We start from the raw sequence: 14,041 nt of genomic DNA, 5'->3' as shown, positions 1-14,041 counted from the left end.
GGGATGGCTGTTTTCTAGTAAAATCACTAAAAGGGAAGGAGAAAACTCGAAAGAGGTTCCTCCTGGCGCTCACGTCCGTGAACCCGAATACTCCCTCAGACCTCAAAGAGAGACCTGGAGAAGGAGACTTGCTGAAGCAAAGCCACAGGGGTCTCTGAGGTTCCCCTGGCCCCTCGCCCCTGTCCTGCCTGGCTGATGTCAGCATCTCTCTGTGAGGTCACCACCTCCCCACCACCTTGGACCAATAGTCTGAGGTCCTGCAAAAGGCCTTTGTGATGTCACTGCCACACCCCTCCCTTGCTGTGCCAATGTCCTGCCCCTGGCCAGGCACTTTGCAGGTTTGAGCTACTCCCTGTGGATCACCCCACTCAAGGAGCGTTCGTTCTAGGCAGCAAGCCGGCTAGACAGGGAAACATCAGACGCTGCTCCCAATGCTACACTCAGTTTTTCAGAAATTAGTCGACTTTATGGCCAGAAGAGACCATTAGAGCATCTAATCTGACCCCCTGCATATCACAGGCCTCCTGTAGGACACAAGAGCTACTTTTGGGCAAACACATTCCAGAAAGGCATCTAGTCTTCATGAAATGACATCAAGAGATGGAGAATCCACCACTTTCCTTGGTAGCTTGTTCCTGTGGTGAATCATCCTCACTGTTGAATATTTGAGCCTTAATTGTAATATGAATTTGTCTCTTTTCACCTTCCAGCCACTGGGTATTGTTATGCCTTTCTCTGCTCGATTCAAGAGCCCTTTAATACCCAATCTTATCTCTCCATTAAGACACTTCAATACTTCAGTGAAGTCACCTTTCAATCTTCTTTTGATCAGCTAAACAGGTTGAGCTCTTTCAATAGCTCACTAGAAGGCATTTTTCTCCAGCCCTCAGAACATTTGGTGGCTCTTTGCTGTCCCAAACTCTAATTTCACAACATCTTTTTCAAACGAGGACACCAAAACTGGAGGCAGTATTCCAGTATCAGTCTCACTGATGCTGTGTCACCTCCTGTGACGTTACTGACATAATCTGTAACTGTATAGATCACCGTTGCGACTGCTGTTCTATATTTGCAGCCAATATTGTAGAAAGGTTGTTGTGTAAGGGGTCTATGGAGAGGTTCTGATTGGCTGATTATAATGATGCTATCTCTAAATGTGTATCATTTTTGTAGTTGACTTTATGAATATTGGTTCTATGCTGCCCGTATTTCAAAGTTGTGCTCTGCTTAAAGGGAACACCTGAGAGATGATGGTGTCAGTTCTGCCTAGCCTGCTTGATGCAGGTTAGGCAAATGTGAGAACCACTACACTACAGAAAGTCCATTACACTGCCCTGCCCTGCCCTGCCCTCAAATTCCCTGCACTTTGGTGGTGCTCACCCTGGCACACACTGATGGGCGAACCTGGAGAAACTCGCAGCAGCTCTTTGATGGGTCAGCTGGAAGAACAGAGGACTGGAGCCAGGGATCAGGAAGTCGTCCTTACATCACCTTTGTGACTCTAGCTTGAAGGGGAGCTTCTTTTTCTTCCCCTTGCTGAGAAGCAGCAAGAGAAGAAAGAAAGGTCCGGTGGGGCAACTGGGTGCAGAAGCCAATGCTGCCTTTTCCTGCAGTGAAGCCCAAAATGAGGGACTTGCATTGAGTAAAGGCAGTGCTGTGCTTCCAGGAAAGAGCCGACTGCTGCAGAAAGAGGGATGAAACAGCCTGTGATTGAACCAGGGACCTTTAGATCTTCAGTCTAATGCTCTCCCAACTGAGCTACTTCAGCACCTGCAGGGGCCTTTTTTGGGCTGCTGCTTCTCACCTTGGAGTTTATTCTCCATAAACCATCTCTCCAGTCAACAATGGCCAATGCAAGACAGACATCGCTTGCTATTTTAGCCCTTGGAAACATCATCAACTAGTCTCTGGATCTCTCAAATGCTGCGCTTCATTTCATGGGGGAAAAGCGAGAGAAGCGACCTTTGAACAAAGGGCCTGGGGTTAACATCCTAACGCTGTCTGTCTCCGACTGTAACACTATTTAATACTGGCCCACCCGGTGCTAGTGACAGTTCCATTTCTAGATGTTAGTACATTTCAGTTACTGTCAAAATTAAAAGTTTCTATATGCTTAAAAGAAATGATTTTTTAATTTGCTTATATATGGCATGAATAAATACAGATTTACACATCCTAGCATGAACATTTATTGTCTTATATGATAGAGAAAATCCTGCATCCAAACTGTGCATCGAAATCATGAAATGAGCTACAAATGCAATAAAAATAAGGTATTCAATGGTTTAACATATGGAGCGGGGCTGGGGGGCACTGAAGACACGTCTTGCCTGGGATGCCACTTGGTCTAGGGGAGGCCCTGTCAGGGAAAGCAGGAGCTAGTCTCACACCCCTATTTCCAGGCTGTAATCTGTGGGCGACCTGCTCTGGGGGAGGGATCGCGGCAGCCCAGACTCAGGGCTGGAACAGGCCCCGGAGTGAGGGGGTGGCTGCAGGGTTTGCAGCACTCTGACGTCTCAGACAATGTGTCTCTCCCAAAGCCTCAGATCTGCGTCCCCAGAAGGCTCCTGCGCTGCCTCCGCTCCTCTCACAGTCTATAGCAAGGAGCAGCAGCAAGGGTCAGGGATGAGCCATAGGCACTAGGTGGGAGGCAGAGGCTTCAGGAGGAAACCCAGCCCCCAGAGCAGAGGGGGATGGGAGGCTTTTTCTCTCTCCTTAGCCACGGGCTATAGCTCCAAGAGCTCTGTGAAATGCCTCCCCGCCCACAGCCTGGGGAAGGGGAAGGAGTCTCAGGTTCTAGCTCAGGGGAATGGAGTAACATTCAGGGGGATGCAACTGGGCCCGGGCCAGCCGCCATGGGGGTGGGGAGGAGGAGCCACTAAGCTCCACTCTTGGCTCCAGCCCCAGCTCTGGCCCCTGCCTCAGCCCCCTTACCCCTGTCTGTGTCCCTTCCCCCTTAGCTGCGGCCCCACTCCCAGCCATGATTCAGGACCACTGATCTCGGTGATGGGACAAGGGGGTTAAATCTTGGCAGAGACCCCCCAAAGGGCAGGTGTGGCTGCTGTCTGGCTGCCTGGGCCCAGACAATGGTCACAAATTCTGTCTCCTAGCAACCAATGGCCGGGGCACACCTGCTGCAAGAGGCCAGCTGGCTGGGAGGAGTCGGAGAACAAAGAACGAGCTGGAGGCCAGCTGAGCAGGTTGCCAGGGAAACAGGACAGAGGACAGACGAGGGGCAAAGGGCCTGGCTGAGTCGGGCTGTTGGGAGCAAGGAGTCTGCTGGGTTGGGGACTCGAGGGGAGAGCCCAGGCTCTGAGTTCGGGGTCTGCCCAAGATGGACGTTGCTGAATCTTCCTGCTTCCTGTGCGAACACAGAACTTTCCCAGGCTGGATCCCAGACCCCTAACAAACCTTCTGTTGTACAGCGCTGGCTGAGAGTCACTGGTGACTGTGGAAGTTGGGGGTGCAGGACTCCCCTTCGGGGGAGTGAGGCTTTCCCAGGTGTCCGATTCAGGTGGACTCACTGCAGGAAGCTCCTGGTGTGGAACAGGGGGGCTGAAAGGTCCAAGGTCAGTCCCAGGAGGGGCTGAAGCCAAGGAGGCTTCCCCCAGTGAGAGCGTCCCCTGGGGGTGTCACACTGACGAGGCTCTTGCCTGGGTTTGACTCAGAGCTGTTCCAGAGCACGGAGCCTGTGTGCCCGTCACAGCCCCCCAGCATGTGACCTACAGGCTCCACTCTGGCAAAGCTCCCTGTAAATCAGAGACAAACTCCCCCCTTCTCCCAGTTAATCTCCCCTGCAGAGAACCCAGAGCAGCTCCTGCCTCGCTGGGTCTCCTGCCAGCCACAGCTGGCCAAGGAGCTGCCCGAGCCGTTCCCCGGGGCTCTGGATTTATCATCTCGCAACGACTCGATTCAACTTGCTCAGGTTAGAAAGAAAGTTGGGTTTTTTTTTTATGAGCCTGAAAATTGCCTCCGGTGTGAAAGTCAGAGCGGGATTATTTCACGCTCACGCACCCTTATCACTATTGAAGGAGTAAAGGAACGTGCAAACCAATGAAGCCTTAACATGTCATTTGCATCCTCAAGCCTTGTCCCTGTGTCAGGATCTCAAGGACAGACAGAAATGTTACCCGGTGTCAGGAGGAGAGAGGAAAGCACTTCCCCTCGTGTGTTTCCCCCAGGCTGTTGTGCAAGACAGCAGAGGCGCTTTAGGGCATTTTCTGTCACTGATTTTTTTCATTGGTGTGGGAGGAAAGACTTAGACCTGCCCACTTTGTGACCCTGTGAATGTGAAGTGACCAAGTGGTGAGTTAACAATGATGCTGTTGCACAAGATCTGACTGGAACTAGAAAACAAAAAGTCCTTAAAGTGGAACTCTTGGGTGAATAGGCCGATCTGATTTGTATTCAACCTTGGAAGGCAATAGACTGTTACATTGGGCAGAACAGCCTGGTTTGGTTTGGTTGGTTCATGGGTTGGCTGCTTTCCCTGGTAAATTGCAGAGCATTCAGAGAAGAGCCACAGGAATGATTACAGGCTTGAGCAGGGAGAGGAGTTTAAAAACAAACCGAACCTTCCCTGCTCCTGCCGGCTGTGAGTGCTGAGGACATTTTCCTTCTCTACTCCAGGGTCTCTCTTCTGCCAGATTCTCAGCAAGTCAGGCCCCCTGCAGACTATGGCAGAGCAGTTTGGTATGAAGCTGCAGGACTCACAATGTAAGAGTGCAGCTGCTGTAGCACCTTGACTGACCATGGGCTAAATCCTGCAGCCCTGGCAGCCCAGGATAACCTCCCACTGGTGGTGATGGGAATTCAGCCTTTGTAACGATCTGCTGGTACCTGAGCTCTCAGATGTGAATTAAACTGGGGGCAGACACAGCTCTGTCCAAACAAGTGAAGGATGTAAGTGAAAGAGCAAAGCTGGCCCTGGGGAGCTGCTGCAGTCCCATCACCACAGCTGGAAGGGATCAGATGGAAAACACATGGAGCAGCACCGAGAAAAGGAAGTTTGTCAGTGAGATCAGTAGCAATAAATGTGAACTGAAGGAGTGCTTTCTCCTCTGTGCCGACAGGTTTGAATTGTGTTACTGTACTATGAGATAAAGCTTTACAATATCCTGCTCTAATTTCAGGATGGGTCTGTAACCATAATTAGTCTCTGTAGAAGTGGGACTTTCAAAATTCCCAAGGAATTTAAGGGGTGGGGTTCATGGTTGGTCACCTGAGGGAGTGCAGTAGAGTTCAAACCAAAGACCAGAGAGGCGAGAACAGGGATTATGGGACACCTCCCTTAGGCCAATCACAGCACTGTCATCGACCAGGGTGTCTACACTGGTACCGTGGCGCTGTAGCCCAGGGGCAGAAAGCTGTACGCCTCTCGTTGGGAATCCCTCTGATTTACCGTTTTTACAGTGGGTGAAATGACAATTGTTCCTATCCCTGCCCTGTTCCTGCTCTTTGTTATAGTTCAATATATTTTAAGTGAGAAAAATGGCAGCAAAAATATCTGCTCTCCAGCACAACTTGAAGCAACATCAGAGCAACTGGGAATGAAACAATTTATTTCCAAAAGGGGAACTCGATGACTAACAATGGCTTTGAAATGGGGGAACAGTATAACCGTAATGCTCAGGGTTTGTTTAGACTAGGAAAAGTGATGGAGTTTAGGTCAGGTCAAGGGGAAAGCTAATGCCAACCCCTGCACCTGGGCATCTGTTCTACAACTATAATTGTCTTTTTACATCAAGATCATTAACTTGAGCAGCCGACGCCATGTACAGCCCTAGTGGATGGAAGGCACAGATACTTTTTGCCTCAGTGTACCTTGTTGGGATCAAACCTCCAGGAGCTGATGAACATTCCTGGCCCAAAAGGAAAGGAGTTGATAGAAAAGATCACAGGACTGACCCCAAAAAAGGGTGAGCTGCAAAAGGCAGAAGCAGGTAACTGATCTGGGGGAGCTGAGAGACCACGGTGAAGATGGTGCAAAAATCATTATGTGGGAATTAGGAAATGTGTTTTTTTTTTTAAATGTTGCCCAGCCCTAGTCAAGGGATTAATTACAGTTCTCTCTCGTGTGGATTTTCTGATGTCTAATAAGGGTTGAGCTCTGATTGAAACTTTTCCCGCACTCAGTGCACGTGTAGGGAGTCTCCCCGTGTGGATTCTCTGATGTGTGATAAGGTGTGAGCTCCGCTTGAAGCTTTTCCCGCACTCAGAGCACGTGTAGGGCGTCTCCCCTGTGTGGATTCTCTGATGTGTGATAAGGTTTGAGCTCCGATTGAAGCTTCTCCCGCACTCAGGGCACGTGTAGGGCGTCTCCCCTGTGTGGATTCTCTGATGTGTGATAAGGTTTGAGCTCCGATTGAAGCTTCTCCCGCACTCAGGGCACGTGTAGGGCGTCTCCCCTGTGTGGATTCTCTGATGTCTGATAAGGGCAGAGCTCCAATTGAAGCTTTTCCCGCACTCATGGCACATGTAGCGTGTCTCTTCCAAGTTGATTCTGTCGCTTGTTATAAGGTCTGAGTGGCTACTAAAGTTTTCCTCTGGCCTCTGCTGGGTCTCACAGGCTTTTGTTTTTTCTGGGACTGCACAACTCCTGGAAACATTCCCTTTGGATCTTCCTGTTAAAGTTCCATGTGGTTCTCCTTGCTCAGCATCTTCCTGCTGGGGTTTCTCCTCCTCATTCTCACTCACCATCCCAACACCTGATGGGAGACAGAGAGAATCCAGACACTGGTCACTCCCTGTGCCGGAAAGAAAGAAAATCTCAGAGAGAGGAATGGTAAAAGGGATGAACAATCCAAAATATGTGTGGGAGAGATCAAACCTATCAGGTGCTGATTTTCCCCAAACCCTTCCACAGAGGAGAGAGGAAGGGATCAGTTTTGGTCTGCATCTCACGAGAACACTTGGGGGAAAGCGAGATCGGGGAGGGATCTGCTGCTAGTTGTCAGTCAGAATAGGAGGGAAGCCATGAGTGACATCTGCCATAATGATTCCACATCTGCAGGGAACAATCCTGAACTTGGAGAGCTCACAGGGTCTTTGTAGGGCATCCCAAATGTTTCCTGCATTCCCACACAGTTGTTGAGTTGGTTTAACCAAGTCCTCACCTGTGAAGGCAGCTCTTGGCAGCACTTCTTTCTCAGAGCCCTGGAGGTCTGGGACCCACGGCTCTTCCCCTCGTTCCAGCTGGGAGATCACATCAGGTTTGGAATTTGGAAACCCTACTGCAGGCAAAGAAAACGAGGGAGGTCAGTGGAATTTGTGGGATACTTGTCACAAAGAATAGTCCATGGTTTTAACCCCCAGCTCATTTTAAAGAAGTAACATCCCAAGGCCAGCTTCCTTGGCTCAAAGTGGCAGGAGAGTTATTATAATAAATCATATTCATTACCTTAGTGCCTAAGGACCAACTAACAGTGGGTCCCCATTGTGCTAGGCAAAGTACAAACAGAGAACAGTAGATGGCCCATGCCCTGAAGAATTTACAATCTGAATAGACAAGACAGACACAGAATGGGGGAAGGGGTAGACCCCACTGTTAGAATAGAGATATTCAGGCCTGCCTGTAAAGCCTATAGTTTAAGAACTTAGGTGTATTTTTATCTCTTAGCTACTTACAGGAGTATGAAAACAAAGAATCAAAATCACTGTCTGTATTTGTAAGGGCCTTCTCTTACTGTGACAGTCTGAGGCCTTGTTCTTAGGCTAAGGCCTTTGGCTAAGCAGCAGGGGCAGCCATAAGCTGGGAAGCGCAGAGTCACATCCTCACATCCCAAACCCGTCACACTGAAATAAGGTGCTATTGGGCTGTTAGGAAGATGATCCTGTTTGGACAGCACCCATCACCACCAGATAAAGAAACAGATCTTAAGATGGTTAAAGAAAACTTAGTTTGACAGCAGCCTGTCTGGCAAGAAATCACTTACTTATGCTTGTGGTTGTGAAACCCTCATTTCCGTATTATTCTATCTTTATGGCCACCACTTTTACATTGTTAATCAGTCTGATTCTCTAATTGTTTCTATCTGCTGTATAATTAATTTTGCTAGATGTAAGTTAATTAGGGTAGTGGGATACAATTGGTTAGAGAATTATGTTTCAGTGTGTTAGGACTGGTTAGTTACATTTCAGTACAATGATTGGTTAAGCAAAGGTGTAGCTGAGCGTATTACTATATAAACTGAGTCAAACAGGAGGGTGAACAGGAACAGGGAACAGGGACACAGGCAAGGCTCTGCGGTGTCAGAACTGGTAATGGGGACACGGGGAAAATGCTCTACGGTGTCAGAGCGGATAAGGGGGACACGGGGTAAACGCTCTGCGGTGTCAGAGCAGGTAAGGGGGACACGGGGTAAACACTCTGCGGTGTCAGAGCGGGTAAGGGGGACACGGGGTAAACGCTTTGCACCATCAAAGCTGGGAACAGAGCACTGGGGAACAGACTAAGAGATAAGCCCGACTGGTGTGAAGGGCTTCGGAATATGATTGCTTGGAAATTAACCCCAATAAACATGGCATTGTCTGCGCTTCTGACTTCTGGTCTGTTGCTGCTTCCTGTCTGCGTGACAAGAACCAGGGATGTGGGAGGGTGAAGGGAAAGCCCTGTAACAAAACTGACATGACCTGATAACCAAGAGGTGAGCCTTAGAGGACGGTTTTAATACACACTGGAACTGATCAGGGATTCCCCTGAGGACTGACAGGAAGCAATGGTAAATATGCATTTAGATCCTTTTCTTGTTTTGTATCTTTTCCCCAAAAGGCTGAACCTCTGGCACGGTCATGGATCCATAGGATCTCTGCAATGCCCTGGCTTTTAAACCGTCCTTGGGAGGTGCCCCTTGAGTGCACTAGACCCCCAAGGGGTCCCACTCTTCCACAAGGACAGGCCATGTAGCTTCAACACCTGAAACTGAGCCTCTGGCTTCAACACTCCTACTTCAACCTGTGAGCTCTGCCAGCAGGTCCAGCTGAACGACACTCCTGTTCAGTTTGAAAATTCTTGTGGATGCTGCTGCAATACTGACGGTCCAAAACCGCTATTAAAATGCTTCCGAGTCCTTAACTTGGCGGTGAGCTTGGTCACGTGGCATAGGAATGCGCTGTCAGCGAGGTGGCAAGTGCCGCAGTGGCAGATGAGGGACCCAGAACCCGAAGTGGAGGGGGAGATGAAAGCTGAACCAAAGGAGGGAGTTTCAGGGCAGTGCTTGCTCTGGTCAACGGACGTGGCCTGGGGTGGGGTTTTTCCTGCGGATCTTGGATCGAGACCCCGCAGAGTTTGCAAGGTGTCGGTGCGTCTGGGTGGGGAACGAAAGCATCTACGTCAGTCTAAGAACTGAATTCTGTTCAGTGACGGTTCCTCAGTCAATGCACAGAGCAAGTTTTTGCTGTGACACTGGGCAGACTTTAAAACATAGCAGGGTTTATTAGTCAACTGAAACGCAGCATTGGAAAGTCCTTAGATTAGCACAGGGAAGCGAAGAAGACAATATAGTCCATACTGGCGAATGCCCTTGAGCCATGCTGCTGTAGAACACGCTTTGGTTTCCTTTCCCTGTGCCTGTCCATTAGCCCTCACTCCAGTAGAGCTCCCTGCGCCTGCGAGCCCAGTTCTTCCTGCTCCCAAAAAAGGACGGTTACTCACCGTTGTAACTGTTCTTCTTCGAGATGTGTTGCTCATATCCATTCCAGTTAGGTGTGCGCGTGCCGCGTGCACGTTCGTCGGAAGATTTTTACCCTAGCAACACTCGGTGGGTCGGCTGGGCGCCCCCTGGAGTGGCGCCGCTATAGCGCCGGATATATACCCCTGCCGACCCATCCGCTCCTCAGTTCCTTCTTGCCGGCTACTCCGACAGTGGGGAAGGAGGGTGGGTTTGGAATGGATATGAGCAACACATCTCGAAGAACAACAGTTACAACGGTGAGTAACCGTCTTTTCTTCTTCGAGTGATTGCTCATATCCATTCCAGTTAGGTGATTCCCAAGCCTTACCTAGGCGGTGGGGTCGGAGTGAGACGTCGCAGAATGCAAAACTGCTGAGCTAAAGGCTGCATCGTCTCTGGATTGTTGGACCAATGCGTAGTGTGAGGCAAAGGTGTGAATCGATGACCAGGTAGCCACCCTACATATTTCCTGGATGGGGACATGAGCCAGGAAGGCGGCAGAAGAGGCCTGCGCCCGCGTAGAATGGGCAGTGAGATGGCTAGCGGGAACGTGAGCCAGTTCGTAGCACGTTCGGATGCAGGATGTCACCCAAGATGAGATCCGTTGGGAAGAGACCGGCATGCCCTTCATGCGGTCTGCCACCGCTACAAAGAGCTGAGGTGAATGCCAGAAGGGTTTTGTTCTCTCTATATAAAAGGCGAGAGCCCTACGGACATCCAAAGTATGTAGTTGTTGTTCCCGGCGCGATGAGTGCGGCTTCAAGAAAAAAACTGGGAGGAAAATGTCTTGATTGACATGAAAAGCAGACACCACCTTAGGGAGGAAAGAGGGGTGCGGCCGCAGGTGTACCTTGTCCTTATGGAAGACCGTATAAGGGGGATCAGCCGTCAAGGCACGAAGCTCTGAGACTCGCCTCGCCGAGGTGATAGCGACGAGGAAGGCCGTCTTCCAGGAAAGGTACAGCAGGGAACAGGTGACCAGAGGCTCGAAGGGGGCCCACATAAGCTTGGTCAACACCAGGTTTAGATCCCAGGTGGGGGCTGGGTGACGGACTTCGGGGTACAACCGTTCCAGTCCCTTAAGGAACCTGGAAACCATGGGGTGAGAAAAAATTGAACGGCCACTTTTGCCTGGGTGGAAGGTAAAATATAGCTGCCAGATGAACCTTTATAGAAGAGACCGCCAGGACCTGCTCTTTGAGGGACCAGAGGTAATCCAGGATAGTAGGGATGGAAACCTGTCCTGGGACCAAGTTATTCTGATCGCACCGGAACGAGAAACGCTTCCACTTGGCGAGATAAGTCGTCCTAGTGGAAGGCTTCCTACTTCCCAAGAGGACCTGTTGTACGGAAGCAGAGCAGCACAACTCCGATTGGTTCAACCACGCAGGAGCCATGCAGTGAGATGAAGGGACTGCAGGTCTGGGTGGTGAAGCCTGCCGAAGTCCTGTGTTATGAGGTCCGGCCACAGTGGCAGGGGAATCGGATCTGCCACTGAGAGGTTGAACAACAGGGTGTACCAGTGCTGCCTCAGCCATGCTGGAGCAATGAGGATCAGGTTGGCTCTGTCCCTGCGGAGCATGAGTAGGACTCTGTGAACAAGGGGAAATGGGGAAAAGGCATAAAATAGGTGCCTTGTCCACGGGAGGAGGAATGCATCTGAGAGGGAGCCCGGGGAGCATCCTTGGTAGCAGCAGAACACCTGGCATTTCCTGTTCTCGAAAGCCCCACCTCCAGAAAACGGAATGGATGACGTCAGGACGAATCGACCACTCGTGAGACAGGAAGGATTTGCTGAGGCGATCTGCCAGAGTGTTCTGGACTCCTGGGAGAAAAGACGCTACCAAATCGATAGAGTGGGCTATGCAAAAGTGAGCGGCTTCTTGGCAAAGTAGGGAGGAGCGAGCCCCACCCTGCTTGTTTATGTAAAACATGGTCGTCGTGTTGTCTCTGAACACAGATACACAGCGGCCTTGGAGATGGACCCGAAACACCTGGCATGCTAGACGGACTGCCCTCAGCTCCCTGACATTGATATGCAAGGCCAGCTCCTGGGGCAACCAGAGGCCTTGAGTGTGAAGGTTCCCGACGTGGGCACCCCAACCCAGAGACGATGCGTCTGTGGTTAGTGCCACCGAGGGTTGGGGAGGGTGGAACGGCCTCCCTGCGCAAACTACAGTGGGGTCCAGCCACCAGGTGAGGGAGTCGAGAACCGTCCTGGGGATAGTGATCACCGAGTCTATATTGTCTCTGTGTGGACGGTATAGAGAAGCAAACCAGGTTTGGAAGCACCGAAGTCGCAGCCTTGCGTACTTGGTCACAAAGGTGCAGGACGCCATGTGACCTAATAGACCGAGGCAGGTGCGCACCGACGTTGTCGGGAAGGATTGAAAACTTCAAATGATCGAAGACATTGCCTGAAACCGTGGCAGAGGAAGGCAGGCCCTGGCCAGATTGGAGTCCAGAACTGCTCCAATAAAGTCTATTCTCTGCGTTGGAGTCAGGGTAGACTTTTCTACGTTGATCATGAGGCCAAGCCTCCCAAAGAGGTCTTTGACGACACACAGGTGCTGTGATACTTGCAACTGGGAAGTCCCTCGAATGAGCCAATCGTCGAGGTACGGGTAGATGTGTATTCGATGACGGCGGAGGGAGGCAGCTACTACGGCCATACATTTGGTGTAGACTCTTGGGGCTGTAGAAAGACCGAAGGGAAGCACCGTGAACTGGAAGTGCTGTTGGTTGACCACAAACCTGAGATACCATCTGTGCGGCGGGTAAATGGCGATGTGGAAATACGCGTCCTTCATATCGAGGGCAGCATACCAGTCTCCCGGATCCAGGGATGGGATGATGGTCCCCAGGGATACCATGCGGAACTTGAGCTTTATCATGAATTTGTTGAGTTCTCGCAGGTCCAGGATCGGTCGTAGACCCCCCTTTGCCTTGGGGATTAAAAAGTAGCGGGAATAGAACCCCTTACCCCTCATGCCCTCTGGCACCTCCTCTATGGCTCCCAGATTTAGGAGCGCATGGACCTCTTCTAAGAGAAATTGCTCGTGAGAGGGGACCCTGAAGAGGGACGGGTAGGGCGGGTGGGATTGGGGTGGAGAAACAAATTGGAGGTGGTATCCCGTTTCCACCGTGCGGAGGACCCAACGGTTGGAGGTCAGCTGGGACCAGGCAGGGAGGAAATGGGAGAGGCGGTTGAAGAAGGAGGGAAAAGGATCCGGCAGGGAAACTGGTGGGCCGTCCTCGGACATCCCATCAAAAGTTTTGTTTTGGGCCCGTAGGTGGTTTAGGGGGCGCTTGACTTTGGTTTCCCTGAGAGCCAGACTGTCTCCGCCGATTCCCCCTGCCGCGCCGTCTGGTCGTATCCTGACGCGGCCTAGGCTGGTTATAAGGGCGGTATAGTTGGGGCCGGAAGGACCTACGTTGGGTCACCGGCGTGTGCATACCCAACGAGCGCATTATGACTCGATTGTCCTTGAGGCTCTGCAACCTGGGGTTGGTTTTGTCCGAGAAAAGGCCCTGGCCCTCAAAAGGCAAATCCTGAATTGTCTGCTGCAATTCTGGGGGAAGGCCTGAATCTTGTAGCCAGGAGATGCGTCTCATCGTTACCCCGGATGCAAGCGTTCTGGCTGCCGAGTCCGCTGCATCCAGAGAGGCCTGGAGGGAAGTTCTCGCCACTTTTTTACCTTCCTCTAGTAGGGCCGTAAACTCTGCGTGGGACTCCTGGGCAAAGAGTTCTGCAAACTTCCCCACAGACACCCACGTATTAAAATTATAACGACTTAGGAGGGCCTGCTGGTTTGCTACCCTAAGTTGGAGGCCTCCAGCCGAGTAGACCTTACGGCCTAGGAGGTCCATGCTCCTAGCCTCCTTCGCCTTAGGAGCCGGTGCATGCTGGCCATGACGCTCCCGTTCGTTCGCGGATTGGACAACCAGGGAGCAGGGAGGTGGGTGGGTGTAGAGATATTCGTACCCCTTTGCGGGGACCATATATTTTCTCTCTACTCCCCTAGCTGTAGGTGTAATAGAAGCTGGGGATTGCCAAATTGTGTCTGCATTGGCTTGAATAGTGCGGAGGAACGGGAGAGCCACTCGAAGGGGCGCATCCGCCGATAATATGTCTACGACAGGGTCCTCTATTTCAGCAACCTCCTCCACTGGCAAATTCATGTTTTGTGCTACTCTCCGCAAGAGGTCTTGATGGGCCCTGAGATCAATAGGCGGAGGACCAGAGGAGGATGTTCCTGCCACTGCCTCATCAGGAGAGGAGGAGGAGGAGAGGCCCGGTACCAACGGGTCCTGAGGTGGGTCATGGACTGGTGGAGCACCATCTGCATCAGGTGGAATCTCAGGGTCTG

General features: G+C 51.2%; 1 pseudogene; it reads right to left on the bottom strand.

The window, feature by feature from the left end:
- LOC123358427 overlaps positions 1 to 13,286 on the bottom strand; it is a 168,774-nt pseudogene extending 155,488 nt beyond the window's left edge.
- Positions 13,287 to 14,041: the final 755 nt, after the last annotated feature.

Source organism: Mauremys mutica, unplaced genomic scaffold (genome assembly GCF_020497125.1).
Source record: "Mauremys mutica isolate MM-2020 ecotype Southern unplaced genomic scaffold, ASM2049712v1 Super-Scaffold_100054, whole genome shotgun sequence".
NCBI lineage: Eukaryota > Metazoa > Chordata > Testudines > Geoemydidae > Mauremys > Mauremys mutica.
This window is presented reverse-complemented; position numbering and strand designations above follow the sequence as displayed.